The sequence below is a fragment of the Cricetulus griseus genome, chromosome 3 (assembly GCF_003668045.3).
Source record: "Cricetulus griseus strain 17A/GY chromosome 3, alternate assembly CriGri-PICRH-1.0, whole genome shotgun sequence".
In the NCBI taxonomy this organism is placed as follows: domain Eukaryota; kingdom Metazoa; phylum Chordata; class Mammalia; order Rodentia; family Cricetidae; genus Cricetulus; species Cricetulus griseus.
In genome coordinates this window covers 76733412-76758280 of record NC_048596.1, presented here as the reverse complement: position 1 = coordinate 76758280, position 24869 = coordinate 76733412, and the positions used below count along the sequence as shown (strand labels likewise).

At 42.0% G+C, this 24869-nt stretch overlaps 1 protein-coding gene across 1 annotated transcript in view; it reads left to right on the top strand.

The window, feature by feature from the left end:
* Positions 1-24869, top strand: part of LOC100770573 (heparan sulfate glucosamine 3-O-sulfotransferase 4) — a 414916-nt gene that overhangs the window by 32973 nt on the left and 357074 nt on the right.

Here is a 24869-nt window from a genome sequence, read left to right as displayed (position 1 = left end):
GCCAGGCTTGGAGAGGCATGGCTGTTGCATTTGGGGTAAAGAATCATGGAATCAGTGAGTACCTGAGGTACAGTAGCCTAAGTCTTCTTAAGTAAATTATGGCATGTCTCCAGCAGATTTTCAAGGTTGTTAAAAGTCTTGTTGTTGTTGAAAAGGATGAGGCAGCACTGTGTAGGCAGACATGGACCAGTCTCTGAAACTTGTTGAAAAAATCAAAGGAAAGCATGGCATGTAGTGTAAATTCATTTCAACTTGAACTGCCTTAACAAGTAAATCTATGTTTGTAATATTCCCATTAAAAATAAATAGTGGGTAAATGTAGGTTAGTGTGTACCTAAATATTTGTGGAAATTTTCCATCAGGAAAAACTCAGTTGTTTAATATTTGATAATGGGTTACTCTTAGTTAAGAAACTCAGGGCTGGTGATAACGTTCAGTAATAGACCATGCACTTTCCCTCCTGGAGGGTTAGGGTTAGTGTAGAAAACAAAACCATTGGACAATGGAAGAATTTTGAAATGAGTTTTCATGGGATGGAGGAAATTCATATGTAGATGCTTGGAAAGAGTGAGCCATAGCGATGGTGTGGGTGTGGTCCCTTTCACCTGCTTCCAAGCCTGTTTATAAAATCAGGCCCCTGTCTTTCAGTCAAAAACAGCCCATTCACGAGGAACCCTCAAAATGATGAGTTGATCACCCTGGGATACCGTGTGACTAGAATTATGGACAATGTCTAGGGCTACTGATCATCTAAGTGTTTTATGGAAGAATAAAACATGTCCAAAAGCCCACTCATGCGTATACATCCCTCCTTGCTCGTACCTCATAGTTCTAGAGTAGTGTTTATTACTTCTTCAGCACATAGCATGCTGTATTACACAGAGACCTGAGGATGGGAGGTTTGGCTTAGCATGGGAGCTCACATACTTTATCACCCAAGTTACACCTTAGCCTTATATTATGGTTGTGTTTGCAGTCAGTTTGTAGTCAAGTTTTAAAGTCAGGTTTGTTGATTTCAAGCTGTATGACTCTGTTAATGACTGATATTTCTTTGTACTTTCTCACAAATGAAGCAGAACACACAATACTTTTGCTAGACAGCTGTTGATTGGATTAAGTAAAATATAGAAGGAGCCTTTGCTGATAGCAGCCCTTTGGTTTCTCAGTTATGTTCACAAGAAAGCTTGTGATGCATTATTTGCTTCTCCATCACCATGACAGTCCCTGCATGGGAACTTTGTGGAGGAAGGCTTTGCTTTGGCTCATGTTTGTCACTCAGTTCACATCATGAGTGACAGGAAGCAGAGAGAATAAGATGGGAAGAGACCACGGATAAAATACCCCTGAGCTGCCCGTGGCCACCTACTTTCTCCAGTTGAGTTCTTCTTTCTCAAGTTTCCACAGACTTCCAAAATGGTGCTGTCAGCTTGGAACGAAGCACACAAATTATGAGACATGGGAGGCAAAGCATTTTTAGTTCTATGAAATTTGGGGGTGCATTAAATAAGAGTTTGGAGCTGTGGTACTCCATCAGGCTGGGGTCAGTAAGCAAGTTTTTAAAGAAAGAAATGAGGTACAGTGTTTAGAAAATGGACCAGGCATAGGGCATGAAAAATTCTCTTGTTGAGTATTTGTGCATCTATGGGTGTGTGTGTGTGTGTGTGTGTGTGTGTGTGTGTGTGTGTGTGTGTGTGTGTTCATGTGTGTGTATACCTGTGTGTGGAGGGAGTGTACATATGCATATATGTGTGTTCATGTGTGTGTATACCTGTGTGTGGAGGGAGGCCAGAGATCAACCTGTGTGTTGTTTTTCTGGAGTTGGCCTTATTTCTTGAGACAGTGTCTTATTGGGACCTTAAACTCAAGTAGGCTAGGCTGGCAAGCCCCAGGGATTGTCTGCTTTCCCTGTGTTAGGGTTATAAGCATGTGCCATCATGTCTGGCTTAAAAAAAACAAAACAAAACAAACAAACAACTAGGTTTTGGAGCTCTGATCTGAGGTCTTCATACTGTGTGGCAAACACTTATTGACCAAGCCATCTCCCTAGCCTCCTTGTTCAAAATTTGTATATTGAGTCCTCTGGAACACCAGCTTTGCTGTGAGTACCACGGCACAACCTTATCATTCTGAATCAGGAGGTGGAGATGTCTCTGGAAAAGAAGCTGGTTCCATCCTCAGTGAACCTGGTTCCCACCCTCTTCCACAGTGTAGTGAATGTGAATTGTGAATTTTATCACCCAGGCAGGCAGAAAAGCAAGAAAGAGCACATACCTTTCCAGGATTTCAAACCCAAAGACAGATTCCCAAGTACAAATTAGTGATGCCTTGTATTGTAAAAGACTTGAATCCTCTGATTTTCCACTTATTTCCTTCCTCTTCTTGTTGTCATGGGGACTTCTTTTCCCTGACTTATTACATCTTGCTCTTCAGAAAAAAAAAATTATTGCTTCGGGACCCTCGGGTCTCATGTGGGACATTTTTCACTGCTCATGGTGTAATACACAGAGGTAATTTCTTTCAAATGATTTTTGCTTGAAGTGTTTTTCAATGAATTGAGAAGGGTAAGGATATGAATGAAGCACGGAGTCCCTGGTGTTGGGTCCAGGAATAGAGCATTAAATGTGGATTGTGCGATTGTCTCCATGGCACATGAATAGACGGCAATCAAAAGGGAACAACAAGAAGTGAGAGGCATTACATATTGCTCTCACCTCTCCAGTCTCTTCCTGATCACTTTGGAAAGTTTTATTGTATTTCTGAAACTGGATGTTTTAATCTAGAGGGAATAGTTACTACTTCTCAAAAGTAAAAGTTAGTTGAAACACTGGTGACCTGGCTAGACAAAGCAGTCTCCATGACAGCATGAAGGAGTGGTAAGTTATGCTCTCACTTACTTCCCAGCTATCTCAGCATCTTGTCTGTCTTCAGTGTCCTTTGAGGTTCCTGTACCTGTGCCATTTTATTTCCTGCTGACACCTTAAGCCCCAAACTCTTAACAGATTCAGCACTGGAACAGTTTCAGGGGATGTTTTCTTCCTGTGACATTTTTTCCTTCCTTCCATGTTTGGGCCGGAGGGTCTTCATGAGCACTTTTGGTATCTATGATTTGTCAGCCCTCATAGAACTCAGAAAAATCTCTCACACTTATGCGAAGCGTTTAGTACAATGAGGCCAGATGCTTTACAATCAGCAAAGAAAAAAGACCCATAGTGAAGAATTTAGAAGTTTCTATCTTGGGACTGACTACACATCTGAGTTTCCAGGTTGGCCTTCTGTGTGGAGTCTAGGGAAACTGCTTAGTACCAGTGATAACACAAACAATCTCAAGAAGCTGCCTGGGGCTCAGAGTCCAGGAGTTTTGTAAGTATGCTTTCCCACAGGCATGGTATGCCAAGTGACTGACGTCAGCTACTTTTCCTTCTGGCCTTTTCCCCCAACAACAAGCAATATGGTGTCCCCCAGAACTGCAGACTAACAAAAATAGCGTTTCACTGTAGGCCATCATATTGTCATATTATTGGTGTGGCCTAAGTTCTTGGTGACATAAAGCGCTCTCCTGAGGTAGGATATTCTAAGGGCTCCCAGGTCATACTGTTATCTGGCCACAGAACAGCCCTTGGATACCCCAGGCCTGCTAAGTGATCCTTTAAGCCCAGTTCCATACAACATACAAGGGAGCTCCGGCAGGGGCAGGCTGCTAGAAAAATAGAGATGATTCCTCATATTCTGGGCAATCTGAATCATTGCATGAGACTGATGGAGGCCTTGCATTTCTCCACTGCCCTGGAGTGAGCAAACAGCTTGTTGGAATATACCTTGGGAGGATCAACTTTTTATGATGTTTTGCAAGGAGCAAATTCTTGAGGTTATATGTTTCTGTTACTCTTGCGCACCTCAGATTAGAGCAGAAACATCACAAACTCAGGATGTGGCTAGCAGTGCTCAGACAGTTGTTTCAGCTCAAACAACGGGGTCGGGGCTTTTGTTTTCCACTTTGGAAACATGATTTCAGAAAGTGTGGTGTGTGTGTGTGTGTGTGTGTGTGTGTGTGTGTGTGTGTGTGTGTGTGTTATGTGCCGAGTTGAACACTCAATCTTCTTCATTCTCAGCAATCTCTTTACCACTGAGCCACACTCCTGTCCCTAATGAAAATACTCTAAAATGAATGAGTGCTTTCTTCTCCCTTTCACCCCACATCTTGATTTCCAGAAGAATATGAAGAAAAATTGCCAAGTGTCCAGAGTTGGTCTACACCAATGTCTGCTAACATGGGTCCTCATCAATAGATTGCTGTTCCCATCATGACTGGTTCATTTGGTGAGCATTGTGGATGTGAAGCTTTCAGGCTGACCCCTGTGGCTCTGCTACTGAGCAGTAGGAAGGAAGTGCATGATTATTTTCATGCTAACAAGCACTGGAGAAAATCAAGCTATTCCTCATCTGCTGATTCACAGTGACACCCATGACCTCCAGCAGGCATTCTGGGTGCCACTATGGATGGCCAGAGTCAGCGTTACCCTGTGTATCTCTCTACATCCTAAAGGATCCTCAAGAAGTGGAGATTAGCATTACTCCTCAAGCATAGCATTGGCAGCCACAAATATGAAAAATATCACCGCATATGATGGGGGCAATTGTATTCTGGTAGTAGGTGGCTGTGCATGGATTTTTGGGAAACCTATATTTTCATTGGTGACCTTGTCCCTGCTACTTCCTGGCTATGTGATGAGAGACGGCATAATTTATTGGTCCTTTTGTCTTTTGGTGATTATACATCATTGCTTATAGTTTATCTGAATAATCTTGCCTTTAAAAACCTCTGGTCTGGGTAAATTTGACTTGGTCATTAGTCTCTTTAGCATCTTGGTAGAGTGTGGTAAGGTCAGCATCAGGCCTCATCAGGATTTGTCATGTTTTACAGGGTAGTGAGTGAGACCCTGTAAAAACTTTTCTAATCCCTGTTGTTTGGATCAGGATGACCCCACCTCTAGTTTCATGAATGACAGGAGACTCAGACCAGTCACCACAATATCTGCCATTAGCTGACAGATGAGTCTGATAGGTATGGAGCTGAAGCTGAACCAATGAAACTCCACCTTAGAATCATTACTGAGTCTAATGGGAAAATAGTATTCCCTTTGTCCTATATAAGTGTGCCATATTAAAATCAATCCTAGACCAACATCTCCAAGTAAGAGATACAAGCAAGATATGGATTCCTCCTGGTTTTGAGCCCTGGATGCAGCTTTGCCTGAAACCACTGAATGATGCTAGAGTTCCCAGTTAGCTCTCAATGAACAGGAAAGACCTGACACTTCTCATCCTCCACTGTTCATACCCTTCTGAGTCTGGTCCCCAAACTCAGTGTGAGGCCCAGTGGATCTGACTTATGTAAGGTTTCTCTGTTTTTATGCGTCTTAATTGCTTCAGAAAAAGATTTTTCCCCAAGGTCCTTTGTATAAAATACCCTGAAAAAGACAACTTAAGGGGAGAGAAGGTTGATTGTGGCATACAGTTCATGGTTACAGTTTGTCATCACAGCAGGACCTTGAGACAGCTGGTCACATGGCAACTGTAACCGTGAGTCAGAGAGAGATGAACACTCACATTTTTTTAAAAAATATATAGCCCAGACTCTTGGCCCAGAGAATGTTGACTAGTTCTTCCCACTTCAGTAAACCTTATCAAAATTATCCCTCCATGGGCATGCCCAGAGGCTCATTTCTCAGAATAACCTTAGAGCTAATCAAGTTGATAATTGAGATTAATAATCATATCAGGGATGCCAAGGTTTCTGCTTTGTTTTTATGACAGGGTCTTCTTACATATTCTAAGATGTCCTTGAATTGAGTCTTTCTGCCCCAACCTCTCAAATACTGGGACAGGAATGTACCACCATGCCTGGGTCATTAAGATAGTGATACAGGAAAATATAGGAAGAACATCTCTGAGACCATGACCTCCGCCTGTCATGATGTCCCTGATGAATGGCCTGCTCCTTAAATGTATGTGGCTCATTTGAAAACAAGCTGTGTTCCATGGAGATGCGTATTAATATCTGCAAGGTGGAGAGCTTAGTGTTGCTGTGAAGATCCTGTGCCATATAGCACATGTAAAATTCCTGGCAGCCACTGGATGCTTCGTAAATGTTCTCAGATTTCCTAGAATCTGTAAGATGCACTTTGATGCATGTGATTACTAAGAATAAAACACCGTTAATTAAACCATGACACTCTTCTTGCATTTAGCATTTTGTATTCATCGAAAGAGCATCCTTATCCTTAGACATTCATCTTCCATTAGTCATGTGTATTCATCTATCAGAAAAAGAAATTGGTCCAAGAATGCCTAAAGTTTCCAGAGTGTGACCCTTCTAGAGCACCCCAGTTCCCAACGCATCCTTCTCCTCAGGCTCCATCAAGGAGGTACATCAAGGCTGTGGATCAGGAACCATTCCTGGAATACTCTATTATTGTCCCCAGAATCTTCCAAAAGCTGTTGTTTTTGAGGCCCCTGCTCAGACTCCACTGCTTGGCCAATGGTTATCATGTGACCCATTCTGATTTTAGATAGAATAAAATATGGATAAAACGAGATTGGTGAAATGTGTCAGTCCCTTTGCTGGTGCTGGAGTGGTAAAAATGGCCTAACTGTATCCCATGCAATAGACTGTGAGGACCATGTGTGGATGGCCAGGTTTCATGCCCTGATGTGCACAAAATCTCCCCATGCTCAGAGTATGGAAACCAAGTACTCCAAGTCTACACATTGATGCCAACACAACCAACTCTTACCCCATAACTGACAATAACATAAGCCAGATACCCTCCTGTCTCTATTTTCTGAGTAGCCCAAGTTTGTTCTTAGTTCAGAGCCCTTGCCCTTACTCCTCCATTTATTAGTGGCTCATAAACAACACTTAGTGCTCTTCCTTCAGGGACGTGAGAGAGGGCATTTGACTACACAATGACCAGTGAGTGGACCCCACAGATGTTTTAGATGAGTGAGGTCAAGTGGTGGAAAATGATCATCATGCTGAGGACAGACACCAATATAACCTAACTCCAAGAGCCTTCTCGAAAACCTGCCCATCATCAGCTCTTTCCCTCAGCTCTGCCCATCTCCCCTTTGTCAGTCTTTCCTCATGCCTGATGCCTTCATGGATATCAGAGCAAAGTTCATCCACAGGCCACAGCCTGCTGCCTCTAGATCAGGTTACCTATGCCATACCACTTGGTCTTTTCCATTTGTAGGACTTGCTACTCTATATTCTTGTCTCAGTTGCTTATCTTCATCCTTGTTTGTACTTGAGCCCCGTCACTGGTACACATCTGCCATGAGAACAAGGAAATTGGCTGTCTTGTTTTCTGCTATATACTCAGCTTCTGGTGCAGAGCTGTGTGCTGACTACATACTCATCCCACGCATGCACGATCCAACTGTCCACTAATTATCCTCTGCCTCTAGTTGGACTGGTGGCAATGTCTACTCACCTCCTTTTCATCTTGTATTTGAATTTTGTTTGTATTGGCGGGGGGGGGGGTGGCACTATTTTTATAAAATAGAAGCAAAATTTGAAAGGCTGGCTAGTTGTAAGTCAGCTGTCACCATGACTCTGCAATTGTTTCTGTTTCTAAGGAGCAGTGACACTATTCATCTGAATTAAAGTGAATTGGATGGGTGATGCCTTAAGTTGATTGTTTCCTGAAAGTGCCTTGCAGAGCAAGGCTCCATGCACATCTCTGTCACCTGTCTGTTTGGGATGGTAACCCATGGGGGACATTATGATGTTGATTATTGAAAGATGTCTGTTCCACTTAGGGCTTCTTCAGGTTTGGGTTCACAAACCTTTGGATTACATGAAGGGAAATGCTGTTCTGACACTGGCATTTCCTTGAGTTTAAAGTGACTAAAGACACAGCAGTTCTTGAATGCTTCCTTTAGAAAGGTAGACAGGAGGCAACCCAGGCAGATTCCTCAGCCAATGCTCACAATCTCTTCAGAGCAAGGGCTCATTTCTGTTTGTAGATACACCAGTTCTGAACAGACCTTGGTGGGAGGCACAGCCCAAAGTATCAGGATCCAAGTAGCCTCCTTTCCAAGATGGTGAGTTAAAGTGGTCAGGGCAGGACAGGTAGAATGAGAACCCTGGATAACAGGCCTGACTTCATTGAGAGACATCCTTCTGATTTGTAGGACTTATTTAAACCCTTGAGAAACAACAGTGGCAACTGCTCCTTTCCTTTCCCCTCATCAACATCCTACAAGGGAATCTGTGTAAATCTGTCTGATGCCTGTGAGGAGACTAGGGTGTGCCCCAGGCAAGACTGGAGTCAACAATCTCCCTGTCCTCCAGCTCACCTTGATAACTGCTAGGTGAGGGGTGTTCCCTACCTCACCGTTATTTCTCTTTGAATCTGCTTGCTAAGGAGCTTGGGAAAACAAGGGTGGGAACAATACAGTTATTGGACAGTGGGGGACTTCCCCTTTCTGGACTTTCATTTATAGTTTCACTCTAGAATCTATCGCTATTACATTCTCAAATTATACCATACAAAGTTATGTATTTCTGTGTGTAAACTTTTTCAAGAAGTGTTGTAGTTGAAGGAACTTTCCTTGACTCATTTATCCTCTTTTTTTCTCTGTATAGGACTTTAGCAAATGTTGCAAAATCCATTATATGCAGACATCCTTTCTGTTCCATTTTGCATTTGAAAATCAGAGATGGATCATAAATTGTTTTTTTTTATTGCTTTAAATGATGTATTCCTCAGTCTTTTTTGGTTTTGTTTTGTTTTTGTATAAAGGAGTGCATTTACCTTGCCAAGATTTGATTTTGAGTACCAGCCCTGAATTTCCTTAAAGGATGTATTCAGAGTATAATAAAAGCTGGGTGGGGGGATGGATCCAGATTGGTAGGACTGTGTGTAGCCGAACAAAGAACTTTGAATGAATTTTTTTGACATTGAACTTGCTTAAACTTCAGATACAGTAAGGTTTAAAAATAAAGAGGGACCATTGTAGCATCTGTGGAATGAAAGTGGAGACCACTATAGTCTAGAACATGTACAACAATCCCAGCATGACCACATTCAATAAATTCAAATGAGGCTTGTGTCTACCTGACCTGTGCTTGGTGCTGTCCTGTGCCCTGTGCTGTGCATGCCTCTCTGCTCTTGAGGAGTCTGTGGTCTACAGAGAGGCATAACAAGCCCAGAAATGCACACTGCAGTAGAGGGCTCAGAGGCACTTGATGACAGATTGGCCATCGTGGAAACCAACTGCAGAAGATAATTTATTTAATCATATTACTGAAGAGGCCCCAGGGTTAGCTGTGGATGGTCACCCAGGTGCATCTGAGTGAGCAAATGCTTCCTCTCTCCAGCAGCCCCATCCCTCAGCTCTTGGCTCTATTTTTCTTCATGCTTGCTTCATTTATAGACGTTTTATCTGCAGTGTAGTGATGATGACTCCCCAACAACTTTGTGCATTCATCTGGCTAGCTTGGGTGTTGATGATGGGGTGTTCTTCCTACTAATGTCAATCAAAGTCTCAGTGCTGACTCCTATGGATGCTATCCCTCAGCACCTACCATGGTGATTATGTAGTTCTTGGTCAGGTCTGAAACATGAGCAACCTCAGATTCAAGGTGGTACATTAAGTCCTGTGGTAGATGCTGTTAATTCCATCAAGAGACTATGGCAGAGTACATGGTCCCTGGGGGAGGATGGGGTGCTGTTTAATAGTGAGTGAATTATGAGAAATTTGAAGCAACAGAGGTTTCTCATATTTCTTTAAGTTTTTTAAATAAAATATTAAACTCATATATACTTTTAAAATGATTTGTGAAAATTGGATGCATACTTTGTGGTCACTCGGCCTTCAAGAGTCTTGTGCACTGTTTCTGGAGCTAAGCTCTCTCTGCCCTTGTGCCTCCTGCTTTGCATTCCACGGCTCTTGAGCTAATCCTTGACATCTGCTCTGTCACTCTGTGCATGTGGCTGCTTCGCTGAATTTAGTTGTCACACATCCAAGGCTTGACTTCAAGTTCTTCACCTCTCACTTTGGCTGCTCTGACAAAGGTGTGCATTAGTTTCTGATGTACATTTTTAACTTCCTGTTGTGTTACATTTTCATCAGAAACCCTGTATATCAGCCACTCCACAAGCCAGAACTCTGCCAGGAGTACCCAGTGGCCATGTCAATGCTGCAAGTGATTAATCCTAGTGGTTTACCTCATGTCAGGACACTCCTGGAGGACTTGGGTGTCTTATGGAGTCTGAAGCAACATTACATCCAGGTGGCCAGCACACAGACATTATGGACAATAACATAGGCCTTTGATTCTTGCCTTTTGGTGCAACCTTAAACAAGCTATTTAACCTTTTCATTCCCAGTTTGCCCATCCATGAAAGTAGGGGCAGAGAGCTTTGTGAGCTGTGTACACAGTCTCAGAATAGCCCATTGCATAATCACTTTGAAACATTAGACATTAATTTTGGGAGCAAGTCATGGTATAACTGACTTAATCAGTTGGCCTAACTGCGAAGTAGGAATAGGTTTGCTCAATGGCAACCTTGTTACATGTATTGGATGGGTCATATACCCACTCTCAGTTCTTCACGGTTCTAGTCGGTTTTCAGCCGGCTCATCTCTGCTCAGCCTTACTCTCTGGGGTTTGAGTATTCTAAATCCTTTTCCTGACATTTTGAAGCTCTTGATCACTCTCTGGCCCTTTCTTCAGCTTCGTCAACATTCTTTTCAGAAGAAACTCTCAGAAGTTGAGTGTTTCTGCAGTTGGCTAAGATGACAGTTGCCAATCTCACCTTCTTTGGACTTTGTGCCTAATCTCAATTAATATCCCTTGTCATCAAGATAGTTTAAAAAAATCACCATGTCTCAACCTAAAAATGGGTTTGTGATCAAGGGAGACCCCAATAGACATAACTTTTTAAGTTGTCCTGATGTCCTGATTTAGGTCAGGTCTTTTTTATAGTCTCACTTTTTAAAATTTTATTTTCATTTATTGTTTTGAAAATTTCATATATGAGTGCTGTATTTACCTCATTCCCCTCCCTATTTTCTCCCCAACTCCTTAACTGTCTCCCCACTCTGTCAAATCTATGGCCTCTTAATCTTTAATTATTATTGCTATATAATTTATCAATTCAACATGCTTAGTTGATTCAGTGTTGCTCACATGTGTTTAAGGATTTGTCTGATTTTGATTTTGCCAATTGCTTCATGTGGAATATAAAATGAAGAAATTCGATATGTGAGCTAGGGTAAGACCTAGCTAACTGTGCATAGCAGAAATAGCTCAGATTATGGCAGCCCCATATGTACTAGTTTATTTTTCTCAGTCACACCTGACCTATGATGGCTCCTAGTTTCCCTTTGACCATCAGAGAGTCTAGCTACTTTAAGTGAATACGTCCTTGTGTTTAATATTTTGCCCCAGTTTAAGATGTCTCTGGAACTTTAGCCATGGACTTACATTTTTAAGTGGAGGAGATAGAGAAGACAATGAAGCATTCATTTCCTCTTTTTATTAAAGGTGATTTCCTGGAATCCCTGAGACATTTTTACCATTGAGTTGGACTCAACTGAATGAATAATTGTAAGAGATTTTGGGGAGGAGTATTGTCTAGAAAACCATGTACCCAGTAAAAATACTGGCTCTAAATATTAAAGATGAAGGAGTGAGAATGGAAAGGTGAGGAAATGGGCATTGTAGCGATAAATTTGTTGGTGACAATTTGCAAAGGTCAAGGATTGAATCATGTGTATGCCTTTGACTAGTGGCCGCCATTTCTGAGATGGCTGGTTTCATCCCTTCTCTATTAGTCTTTCCAGAGCTGCATTCTACATACCAACCTGCCAGCCAACTGGTGTCCATTGGTGCAATAGTGGCATGATGGTCACGGGTCAATGAACCACTTTATAATTGAATTTAAACCCTCTAGCCTAGGAGGGATTCTTCATGCTTCATACTGTAAACCTTATTAGGAGCCTGTGACTGGGGCGATCACAGGCCCTAGGGGTGTTGTTTCACTAAATGGGTATTTTATTAAACTATCTTTTAAAATTTGTGTTTATATTTGTAGATTTGTGCTGCACTCAGTCTTGGCCAAAGAAGCTTCTTTTTGCTTGAATAGTGGTTAATATGTAACTGGTCAAAGTGCTGAGAATAAGTGACTGTGAGGGCCCATCCCTAGGCAGGCCATTTCAATTGATCTTTCTCTATCCATGTCTCAGAGGACATCTTGGCAGGGTGAGTGGAAAGAATGTTAAGAGTCACAGATAGGCAGGAGTGCTGTGAAAGGATGACTTCTACACAAGACGTGGCTGATGTACAGATCAGCTTACTGCGGCTGTGGTTGCCTGCACAAGACTTGCACCGGATGAAGCCAGTCAAAACTCCAGATGGCTAGGGGAGGGGATTGTGAGATTTCAGCACTAGAGGATAAGCTATTGACAGTTCATGCCTGATGACGGAGGAAAAGGTCATTTTTCTTTGAGGATTAGATGATGGTAGGTTGCCTATGTCCCTGTGGATGGCCACACAGCCGCTAACTCCTGTTCAGCACTAACTGAACTATACTAATGGTATACTAATGGATGATAGTAATAATTACAACAGGAACAAGAAGAGGAGATGAAGTGCTGAGGCAGATGCCTTGATGAGTCTTGGCGGTGGTAGTATGGGGTGGATAAGATCAAAATACATTGCATACATTTGTGAACTTTTCAAAGAATAAAAATATTTTAGGAAGGAATTTATGTATTTTGAAAGATACAGAAGTTTGAACTATGATCTGTATTTTTATGTACACTAAATAATCTCTTACTACCCTTTAATTCAGTTTTATTGAAACAGAATTTATACTCAATAAGATCTACAAGCTTTGAATGCTAATTTTGTGGAGGTTGATTAATGAACATAAAAAAATGTAACCACCACAACTCAATGTATAGAACTTTTATGTGACTTGCAGACTTGTGTCCCTTGGCAGTCTTTCCCCTATACATTATGACATTTTACTTTTACCCTGTTTGCTCCCTGTTGCTGTGATAATACATTTACCAAAACCAACTTTTGGGGAAAAGGGTTTATTTGGCTTCTGGGTTACAGTCCTTCATGAAAGGAAGCCAAGACAAAAGCTCAAGGCAGGAACCCAGAAGCAGAAGCTGAAGGAGAGGCCATGGAAGAAAGCCCTTTATGAGCCTGCTCTTTCATATCTTGCTCAGCCCGCTTCCCCATGCCACCCAGAACCACCAGCCCAGGTGTGGCACCAGCTGCAATAGGCTGGGCACTTCCACATCAATAAGCAATCAAGAGAATGAGCACTGAGTTTTTTCTTACAGGCCAGTCTGATGGAGGCAATTCATCAATTGAGGTTACTCCTTCTCAGATAGCTCTAGTTTATATCCAGTTGACAAAACCTATCTAGCAACACAGTATGAAGTTTCTTATGTGTCATTAAAATTTGAAATTTATTAATGTATATGTTTTAGGTAAAAATAAGCTGCTCTAGCATTCGTGTACCATTGTTATACTCATAGTCTCTCATATATCATAGGAAATTGCTTTTAAGATGTTATGTTTGGTAGATATTCAAATACAGTATCCTCTGTTCATAGCTATTTCCCTTCATTTTGTTTTGATGAAGTTATCCTGTAGTTCTTAGGATAGATCCTTGGTAAGTCCTCCCTGCTGTCCATCAAGCTTGTTGATCATGTTCTAGTGTTTTGCAGACTTGCCTATTGATTCCCAGGTTATTATAAGCCTGCTTAATTAGACTGTGAGATACTTAAGGTGGAGCTTATGTTTGCCCCTCATTGACTTCCCAGTGCCTACAACAATACCTGATTAAGTGCTAATGCTTGGCAATTGTTTTGTCATGAATCCATTGAACACTATGGTGTTACAGTATTTTAGTGTGGTTTTGAAGGTTATGGGTCGGTCAGGGAACACCACAGAGGGGACTTAGAGAAGGCCACTTTTAGGGAATGTATTGAACACAGACCAGGATTCATACACCCCAAGAACAGTAGTTGGTGACCACAAAGACGTGGATATGTGTTGGAGATGAGGTTTTTGGAAGTAAGAGGAGCTGAAAGTGATCAGCGAGTAAGTTGTATAGTGGCAAGGAGGGGATCAAATGGAGACTCAAAAGACTTTATTTACCATCCCCAAAAATCAGAAAGAAGTGATTGGAATTTGATGGTTGACACAACAAAATACCCTCTTCATTTTTCTTGTACATTGGTGATGGCTCTTCTCTCCTTAGATTTATGGCCATTAGAGACTATGCACATGATAGTTACATATTCCTGTGTGTTGTTGCAGAAGGCAGCAAGATGACTTTGGTCAGCACCATGAGCTGTGGACAGCACCCAGTGGAGGGCTGATCTTTGCTACTGTCTTCATTCAGGTTAAGCCTTTTGGTTTGGCATGTGGCAGCTGAGCTCAGGCTCCCAGCCCAAGATGACAGAGTATTAATATGTCAGATGAATAAGCAGCAGCCACACTCACTGGTGGTGTGTGGAGCCTGAGCTTCTCTTCCTCACTGATCCTTACAGAGGAGGGAGCTGACATTTGCATAAGGGAAAGAAGTGTCAGATCTGGATGGAGCTTGGCTCTCCCCGGTACTAGTTTTTGTATTCGTAGCCGCGGCACTCTACTTCCAGTAAGTGTTAAAAAGCTCTTGTGGACCTACTCAGCACCCCTGCAGCACACTGGTATGGATGTTCCTCAGCGGGGAAACTAGCCTTGCAGAAATTTTATAGCTGGAATCTTGTCTGAACATCTCAGTGTCCCTGAGAGTAGGAGGAGGGAAGATTTTTGTTGGCTTGCTCTTCCTGAGTTTGAAAGGGTGCTGTCAGCTAAATGTGTCAGCTGGTGAGCAGGTGTGTGCATTTGAATGTTCAGACAATTGCACCTGTGAAAGAGAAACAGCGGAATCCAGGGATCAGTTTATTCCTTAAAGCAATAGGAGTCTTTGGAACTCCACTCCGTGGTGGTGGTCTTGGGATACCAGGTATTTTCTTACTAATATCACTTAAAATTGTACTTCCCTAATTGTTGTCTGGGATGTGGATAGTGGTGGGGGTATCTTGAAGCATGTGAGAGCTGTGCTGGGCTCTCTCCTGTGCTGCTGGTTTCTGGCTGCACTTGGGTGGCATGGTCACGTATGGCAGGGACATTTCTTTCTTAATGGCTGCATGCTGCTCCCCTCCCCCTTGAAATGAGCCCATACCGTGCCCCATTAGCTGAAATTGACATGGTGGTTATTTTCAGTGCCATTTCTTTACAGAACTCTGTCTCACTGTGCAGTGTGAGCTGTTCTTCCTTTGCTAAGTGGAATGAAAGACCCCTGGGAAGGTGTAGTGGCAGCCTTTCAAAAGCTGCAAAGACCAGCTCCCCCCGCCTTCCCAATCCCCAACCCCCAACAACCCTGAGAGTATCACGTGTTCCACAAACATTAAGCATTCCTTCCTCAATGCAGAATCCTCTGGAAATCTCAGAATCAAATAGCCTCATGATAAAAATGCATGAAGCAATATCCTTATTGGTAAACGTACATATCCAGCTGAGATACTGTACATGATAATGCAATTTTCTATGCAAAAAGGGTTTATCTCCATCCAAATATTATTCCATGTCATTATTCATTCTGGAAAGGTGATTGCTGTCCTAGGTTAACTGATTGAACCTAAGGAACCAAAGCTTCAAGCTTATCTTACTGGCTATTGCCCGACTCCTCATAAATTGCCAGTAGATTGGTAGGAATGTATAAATGTACACTCCATTAGGAAATATTAAAGTTTTGTACTGGTTTAGAATAAAAACAGGATTAAAGGGAGCATTTCTAAGATTCAGTACAGCGTGAAATTGAAATCCTTTTTGGCATGTGAAATACACAATATGAATATTCTCCCTGTTTTCTGAGAGCTGGAGGATTATGAAGGCTGGACACACGGTTGCAGAATTCACCTGTGGGTGCTGAAGCAGGAGAGGCAGGAAACTCAGTTTCATGTTTCCCAAGTCTGCGGCCGTTAATTATCAAATTTTTAACAGTAACAATGACAACAACAATAAACATTTCTTAACTATGTGTCAGACAGTGTTGTATATGCTTGCCCATCTCTGGATAGATTTTTAAAGGTGATTAATAAGCCTGGACAGTAGGGTCCCAGTGTTACAGTTTAATCTGAAATGCTTCATAGTTTTGCTTGTTAAATCCTAGGTTCCTAGCTGGTGGCACCAGTTTTGGAGGTGGTGGAAACTTTAGGTAGTGCAGCTTCGCTGGAGGAAGTGTGTTACTGTGAGTGGGTATTTTTTTTTGGGGGGGAGTGTTTCTTGGGGAGGGTATACTATTCTTGGATGATTCCTGTATTCTCTGTCTGCTTCCTCTACCACACATACCACCATCATGATGTTCCGCTCAGAAAGCATTTGAGGCCCAACAGCCACAGACCTCACCACCTGTAATCATGATTCAGATTAATCCCGCTTTCAGTTAGGTCACCTAATTGTCCACAGTCACCAGGGATATAGTAAGACTAACACACTCGGTTTGATATTCACATCTTGCCGTGAATCCAGACAAGACAATGGTCTCCCTGTGTTGCAGTTTCCCATCTGTCAAAGTGAGTTAAGTGATACAATGTACATAACATCTTCAGACATGTAAGCCAATTCTCATTGGTTGGTTGCAATTCTTATTATTTTACTCTGTTTTCTCTTCAAGGCACACCTTGAGGTAGCCATTTGCCTCATCTCATTTGCATATGTTAAAACTAAGGCGGATAATGTAGAAATTGTTACCTCATTGAAGAAATAGCGTCACACATATGCTGTAGCTTGGTATCACTGTATAACGAAAAGCAACCACCATTTTATTATACACCTACATTCTGTGGGGGAATGGCCTTGTGAATGGCAAGGTTGCTTAGTATCTGCTGTACAGTGTCCAGAGACTTAGATGGGATTGTCTGAATGGCTCATTATGAACTCTTCTTGAATGTTTTTGTTGTTGTTTTTGTCATAGTTAGTCTTTTTTTCTTTTTTTGGACGAGCCCACAAGGTTTCACTATGCAATCCTGACATATATAAGTCACTCTCTTGCCTAGGTTAGGTTCAAATTCATGACCCTCTTGGCTTAGCATCTAGAGTGCTTGGATTGCAGATGTGAGCTGAATAAGCTGATGGGAAAGTTCATTTCCTATGTGTTGGGCCTGGGCTGCTCAACCAAAGTTGATTGATGAGAACCTATCTACAATTTATTTCCCTGTGTATAGCTTCCTCATATAGCTTAAATTTACTCATATCTTGGTAATTGTAATGGATATTCTTGGTAGTCATCTTGAAAATATCTAGAATTATTTAAATTCCAAGTTTGGGGAACATTGTGAGGGATTTTTAGTTAATTGAATTATTTGAGATAAAAAAGACTATGGTGGTTGGAAAGGAAATGGCCCCTAAAGGGGATGGCACTTGTAGGAGGTGTGGCCTTGTTGGAGGAAGTTTGTCACTGTGGAGCTAAGCTTTGAGGTCTCCTATGCTCAAGCTGCACCCAGCATCACTGTTCACTTCCTGTTGTCTACAGATCAAGATTTAGAACTATCATGTTTGCCTGTATGCCACCATGTTTCCTGCCCTGATGATAATGGGCTAAAACTCTGAAGCTGTAAGCCACCAAAATTAAATGTTTCCCTTTATACAAGTTGCTGTAGTCATGGTGTCTCTTCACAACAACAGAAACCCTAACTCATCAGTGACAAAAACTCACCTTAAATCTAGATCATGTGAGGTCAGAAGACCTGCCCTAAATCTGGACCATACCTTCTCATGGCAGCCTCTACAGAGGGCATGAAAAAAGAGGCTTTTGCTATTTGCCTGTTTATCTTCAATCTCACTTCACTGGCATTAGAACCCACTTCTTCAGAATTCCAGTGTATACATGAGACCAGCTGAGGCGTCCACCTGTTGTAGAATATTGCTTTAACTATGTAAAGATATATTGCACTTGTTTATGTTGAATTTGTTTAATTATGTAAAGATGTGTTGATGTTTTATCTTGCCTGCCTAAGGCACCTGATTGGTCAAATAAAAAGCTGAACAATCAATAGCTAGGCACTAGAGAGATAGGTGGGGCTGGCAGGCAGAGAGAATAAGTAGAAAGAGGAATCTAGACTTGGGAGAGAAGAGGAAGAAGAGAACGAGGCAAAAGAGAGGGAGATACCTGGGGCCAGCCATTCAGGCAGCCACCTGACAGCCAGACACAGAGTAGGACATAGAGAATGAAAGAAAGGTTAAAAAGCCCAAAGGGAAAACATAGATAAAGAGAAACAGGTTAAAATTAGTTATAAGAGCTAGTGGGACAAGCATTCATATCTGATAATAAGTCTTCATGTCATGATTTGGGGGCTGGCAATCTGATAAAGCCTGCTACATCCAGACTCATGAACTGAATGACTACTGGATTCTTGGACTTCATTGGGAGAGTGCCATTGTTGGGCTAGCTGAGCCACAGTCTGTAAACCACTCTAATAAATCATATATATATATATATATATATATATATATATATATATATATATATGAAAATCAGCAATGACAACAAAAAAAGACATTCCAGAAGATTTCATCATACGTCATTCAGACAATCCCATCCAAGGCCCCAGACACTATGTAGTAGGACAAACCAACCTTGCCATCTATGAGGCTACTCCTCCACAGAATCTAGGTGTATTATAAAGGGGTGCTCTGCTCCTCTAGAGAACTCACACTAATACAATAACCTTCAAAATATCTCACAGTGTATGTAGCTCAGAGTTCCAAGGTTAAATGTTCTCATGGCAGAGATGGAGGTGTTACAGTCTTCTGTGACTTTTTCTTGATGTCACATGCCTGTCATTTTGTGTTCTGGGGTCAAAGTGGTCACCAGCTCACTGGAACTTGACCTATTTTCCATGGAAAAAATTCCATGGAGTTTGCAGCTATGCTTTGTAACCACTTCAATACTGTGGGTGCCTGATACTGTCTGTGTCTGAATATGGACTGCTCTTACCCCATCAGGTATGGTACAGCTCTTGAAGACCTGCGTGTGATAGGGACCGCTTGAGGTGCTTTCTTGGTGCTTGTAAACATGGCTGCTGGCAGTGTTGCCATCTTGGAGCTGTTTATATTCACCCTCATGCAGGTTGTCCCCTTTGTTCCCCCCCCTCTCTGTGAGTGTGTGTGTGTGTGTGTGTAGATTTAGCCGCTTCTGACTACCCTCCTTCCCTCCTTTCCCTTGTTCCTCCTTCCAGTTCTTTTCCCACTCTGTTCAATTAAGTTCTCTTTGGTGCTTGAGCAATAAAACAGTTCTCCCCACAGCATTAGAATGAATCTCTCTCATTATTTCATTTAGATTGTTGTTATGTTTGAAAACTTGAGGGCCAGGCAGGCAAGAGCAAAAGAATGTTAATTTGCAGGGAGTCCCCGTGGTGTGGTGGGAGGATTGCCTTGCAGAAGCCAAGAAGCTGCCACTTGATGTACTCTTGGATACATAAAGAATTGATGAAAGATGCTGAAAACTTCCAGCTCCCATGTCTGTCATGCTGAGACCCATGACACTGAGGAGGGAGCAGTTGTGTACATCTTGGTCAAAGCCAGATTTAATGGCTGATTGCACTAGCCCATTGTTCGTTTCTTCATTTTAAATGAGACATTTGTTTTCCTGGCTCTCTCTCTCCCTCTCCCCACCCACCCCGCATGTGTGTATGTGTGTGAATGTATGTGGCTTCATTCAGTTTGCTCTTTGCCTGTAGCCATCATTGGCAAAATCCAGTAGGTGGCAGAGACCAAGCTCAAGACCCTTGTAATTTGACTCTCCGAATGTCAGAGAACATTACACAAGGCGAGAAATTAAGCTCTGGGAGTGCTGGAGTGACATTGATTATGTAGGAATGACATATAAATAATTACCAAGCACTCAGGGTTTTTGTTAGTAATCTGTGTTTAGAGTCCCCTTTCAGGAGTTGGAAATGTCATCAGGTGGCTGAATAGCACTAACGGATCTGCATTTCATTCCTGCCTCACTCTGTGCTAAATGGGAATCATATTTGTTACTGCACCAAGGACCATCTTACTGGAGGGGGAAAAAAGGGCTGATGGGGAGTAAGCAGGACTAGATTTAAATCTAATTGCTTTTCCTGTCTTATGCTGTTGTTTGGCTTGTGCACAGTAGCGGTATTTGTGGGGAATGCGGATTAGGCTGTTTGCTGGAAGGCAGAGTGAGAGAAGGCAGTAAGGCTGTGGTCGGTGGTGATCCCAGACCGCCAGGCATGAAAGGAAGTCCCTCAGAGCTTTGCATTAGGCTGGTATAAAAAAGTAGCTTTCCCCGCTGTGTTTCTGTAACTGGTGAGTTTTAAATCTGCCTTACTGCTTCCATTTTCTTTTCTGTTTTCATCCTATGATTAAATCTGGGACTGTGTGCATGCTCCCAAACTGAAGAATGATTCAGATCAGCTTTGGAAATACAGGTAGAGATTGGAATATGATAGGGTTTCCCTGTTGCATTTATTCTATGAGTAAACATGTCACAGATAAAGGAGTTTCATGGAATACTCTGGGGCCACAGTCACTAATTATGCCAACTAATTATCAAATCAAGGTGTTGGGCTTTCCTCCAGCGTTGTTCAGTTAGCTTTCCATAAATTTAACAATTGCAAGTGTCCAGTTGAATGTGCCAATGGAAAACTATTCATAACACATAACATAAAAAGGCAAAGCTTGATGTGTGCGTATGTTTGTATGTAATGTATATTGGTGTGTGTGTGTATTATATGTGTGTAGGTGTGTGTGCATGTGTGTGTGGGGATTTGTGTGTGTGGATAGCTGCATTTGGATAAGAAAGGCTCTTTTACTCTTGAAAAATGAAGCCTGAGAGTTATGAAAGCATGAGGAAAAAGTTTAGTAATTAATCACATGGGTCATAATGAAGAGAGATGAATGTGATAAAAGGTTCTCTGAATGGATTATAGGCAAATTTAGAAAAAGGAGACACAAGGCAACAAAGGGCATTGGTGGCTTGTGAATCGCTGTCTTTAAAACCCCTCCATCATCCTCGAAGTCAATTCTGCTTTTCCTCAATAGCCACATGAAGCACAGCTCTCTCTCGTCATTGTCTTAGATTACCCAATAACTGCAAACCACACATTAAATAAAGTATTGAATATTTGTCTTCCAAAAATATACTTGAATGTTGTTTATTTCCCCAAAAGGTCTGCTATGATGCATTTAGGTGCCATTTTGCTAAATACACACCGTACTTTATTATCGGCACCAGCTAGTCTGCAACTGCCTTACCAAGGAAGCAGCTGTGCAGGGGCCCCACAATCACAGATAGAGTTTTTCTCATAAACTGTTTAATTGTTTGCTTCTGGAAACAATTAGACTGACGGTATTATAGAGCGAGTGTCGTATTGCAGCTGGCAATCCTCTTTATGAGTTTTCTTAGCAAAATACCATGTTGACATATGTTGGGCCTACAGAGAAGATTCAGTTATGTGGTAACTTGACCTCCCAGGAAATTGAGTGCAAAAATACAACAGCTCAGAAGAGGTCTCCTTGGAAAGTGGTACAGTTAGGGGGTGTCTGTCTATAACCAAAACCTCCTGGCCTAGTGGTTCTTGATGCTGTTGGCTCAGGGTTTGAATGGTACCCCTCCCTCTGTCACAGTACTGTAAGACCCTGAATCCCCCCTCTAAGTTGATCATGTAGCATGGCTTAGAGATACATGGCTTATGACAAGGTTCTGTTCCATGTTGCTTTTCTCCTAGTTAACAATTTAACAATTTGCAGAGCCTTAGTAAGTAAAGTGCTATGGGAAGGAGTTATTGGTCGTTAGTCTTTTCTAGTCCAAGTCTCATAACATAAGGGGTGAGTCAGTGGCCTCCCAGCTCTCTACTTACAGCAGCTTTCTGAAGGGCATTCAGCTTAGTGGAAATCATTTTGCTGTACCCTTTTAGTCTGATGGTTTTATTTCATATTCAAAAGTGCCTCGTGATTTTGTATTTCTATGATTATTTTCACATGGGGCGGGGGAACTGAGGCTTAGCAAACTTAAGTATTTTCTGAGGTTACTTAGTGGTGACAACCCATAGTCTCAAACCTAGTCTTATTTGGGAATCAATGCCAGGATCATAACAGTTCTAACATAATGTTTCCTAGGAGCAGTGTTGATGAGGAAAGACCCCTTATTCCAGTGTCATCTTCTATTCTGCAAAAGTTAGCCAACAGCTTCATGAGTTGGTACATACCTGGAACCCCAACACGGGAAGCTAAGAAAAAAATAACCACAACTGTGACATCAGTCTGTGAAGCATGGAGAGCCTGTTTTACATTTCCCCACAGAGAGAACAGGAAAAGGAAAGATAAGGCACTCTAGTGTCTCCAGTCATTTAATTATCTCACTCACTAGGAATCAACCAATTTGCTCAGTGTTCCACATGTAGTGAGCATCTACAATATGCCATAGACATTCTCAGCGCTGACCTTTAGCAATGCCTTCATGAAACTACCTACTAAAAGCAGTAGAGAGGCATAAAAATGGGTAAAAGGAAGTACAAGAAGATGTTTTGGCCAGTGAGAGTCATGGGTAAGCATAATCATGTAATAGTTGTTGACTTAGTTGTGGTATTTATGATTGGACAGAGTGAGAAGGTTCAGAAGGGCTTTTTTGAGAAAGTTTCATCCAAGTTCAAGCCAAAATTATAAAAAGAATGAACCATGGAAAGAGTTGCGTGAAGAACATATCCAAAGACCCTAATGAACAAATGAATTTAGTAGCTTCTATGTACTTAAAGCCAGGATGCCTGTACTAATCCTTGGTGTCTCTATTAAAGACCCTGGCCAAGGAATCTACAATCATACAACACTTCAATCCATCTATCTACCCATCACCTATCCATCCAAAAATTTACACACACATCCATTTACTTAACCCATCATCTATCCATATATCCACCCATACAGCAATATGTCTATCCATCTATCCCTATGCCTGTATATCCATCTGCTCATCAACCCACCGATACATCTTTCCTTCCACTATGCTGCCCTACAAGAGGCTGGATTGGTAGCACAGATGTCACAGAGATCAATAAAGTTAAATTCTTGTCTTTAAGACATTCATACATTACCAAGAGAGAAATTAATGAACGTAGCATCAACATGGGCTCCAGCTGTCATGTTTGGGGAGTGACAAAGCTAGAGAAGGTCACTCATAAACTGCCAGGAAGTCATGGAGACTTCACCAAGGAGGTCACATTTGAGTCCTGTTCTGGAGGAGTCTTTCTAGGTGGGAACAGAGTAGGACCTTTCTTACCTTGCCCAAGTTGGCTAGACTCTGGCTTTCATGGAGAGGGAATGAGACTAAGTGGGTAGGACAGGACAGGTTGGCACTGAAGGATGAGTTTAGGGAAGGTTCTAGGTCAGGAGGTCATAAATGGCTGCACCTGGCTATGTTTCCCTATTTCGGCCTTGGTGGAAGTTTGACAAAATGAATTTATTTACCATTTTTTAATTAAGAGATCTCTTAGAAAAATCCAATTTCTAACACCACATGCCCATTCCCATGAGGATGCAATTGGCTGCTGTCCAATTAGACTGCCCTCTTCCTTTAGGTGGAACACATGTTCCCCAGTTTGTCAAGCTCTTGCCTTCACCAGCCACAGCCCCCATGCTGAAACTGAGCATGGCTTTCCTTTTGTCAGCATACTTCACTGTTGTTTGTCTTAAAGAGAGTGGTGACATATTTTCTTTACTTACATCTCCACCAAAAACAAAGAGAGCAAAACAAAAGCCAGCCTGGGAGGTTTGTCTGATTTAGGAAGTGCCAGAGTGAAAACATATTTCTTTGTGGGAGTGAAGAATGTTCCTTCATCTTTACTATGCAAACAATGTATGTCCTCCTGGGAAGGAGACACCTCTAGGCTGGTAGCTTTATAGAACACTAGAATCCTGCTAACTCACCAGTACTACCTGTTTGGTCTCAGAAGATGCTGGGCCTGTGACTGTTACTTCAGGCATAGGGATAAAGAACTTTCAGCAAGGCTTTGTTATAGTTTGTCTTTCTCAGTATTTAGTAAAACTGTGGGGAGGGCTGTGATGATGGCAGTGGTTTTGCAGTGGGGGTAGGGTGCCACACAATCTAGAAGTCAGCTCTAGCAGTTGGGCCATTACCCTAATGCAGTTGGGGGACAACGTGAATCTGAATTAAGATGAGACAGTGGCAGGAAGTGTCAAAAGCAAGGACAGGGTAGGAGATTCAGACAGGGCATGAATGTGATGGATTGTGTGACAACTCTTTGTGTCCCTTCTCTTGCTCTTGCCTCACCCTGAAGCAGATGCAGGCTTTCACATTCAGTGCCAACTGCAAACCTTCCTGAGGAGGGAGAGGCAGCTGCAGCCACTTGAAACCTATACTATATCCTTGTAGCAAAACTGCCTTGTTGATAAAAATGATCCCTATGCGAACATATGCTATTGGTGCTGGTGAAGAAAGATGAGGAAAGATAAAGAATTACAATGCATTGAAAACACTGTTTGGAAAAGCCCTCAACAGTCTAATACAGCAGAGAAGCAAAACTGCCTTGAAGCCATGCATCATTCCTGCACCTGACAGGGTGCCTGGAAAACTTGGTATTTCACTGAAAGTATCAAGGTATTTTTTTGCAGCTAGATGACTTCTATCCTCATGTTCTATGTACATCTTATTTCTATAGTAATGCCATGAACAACCTGAGGCATATACCTACATTTTCCTGATTATTTTAATAATCTATTTTGTTTATGGGTTAATAAAGTCAGTTTC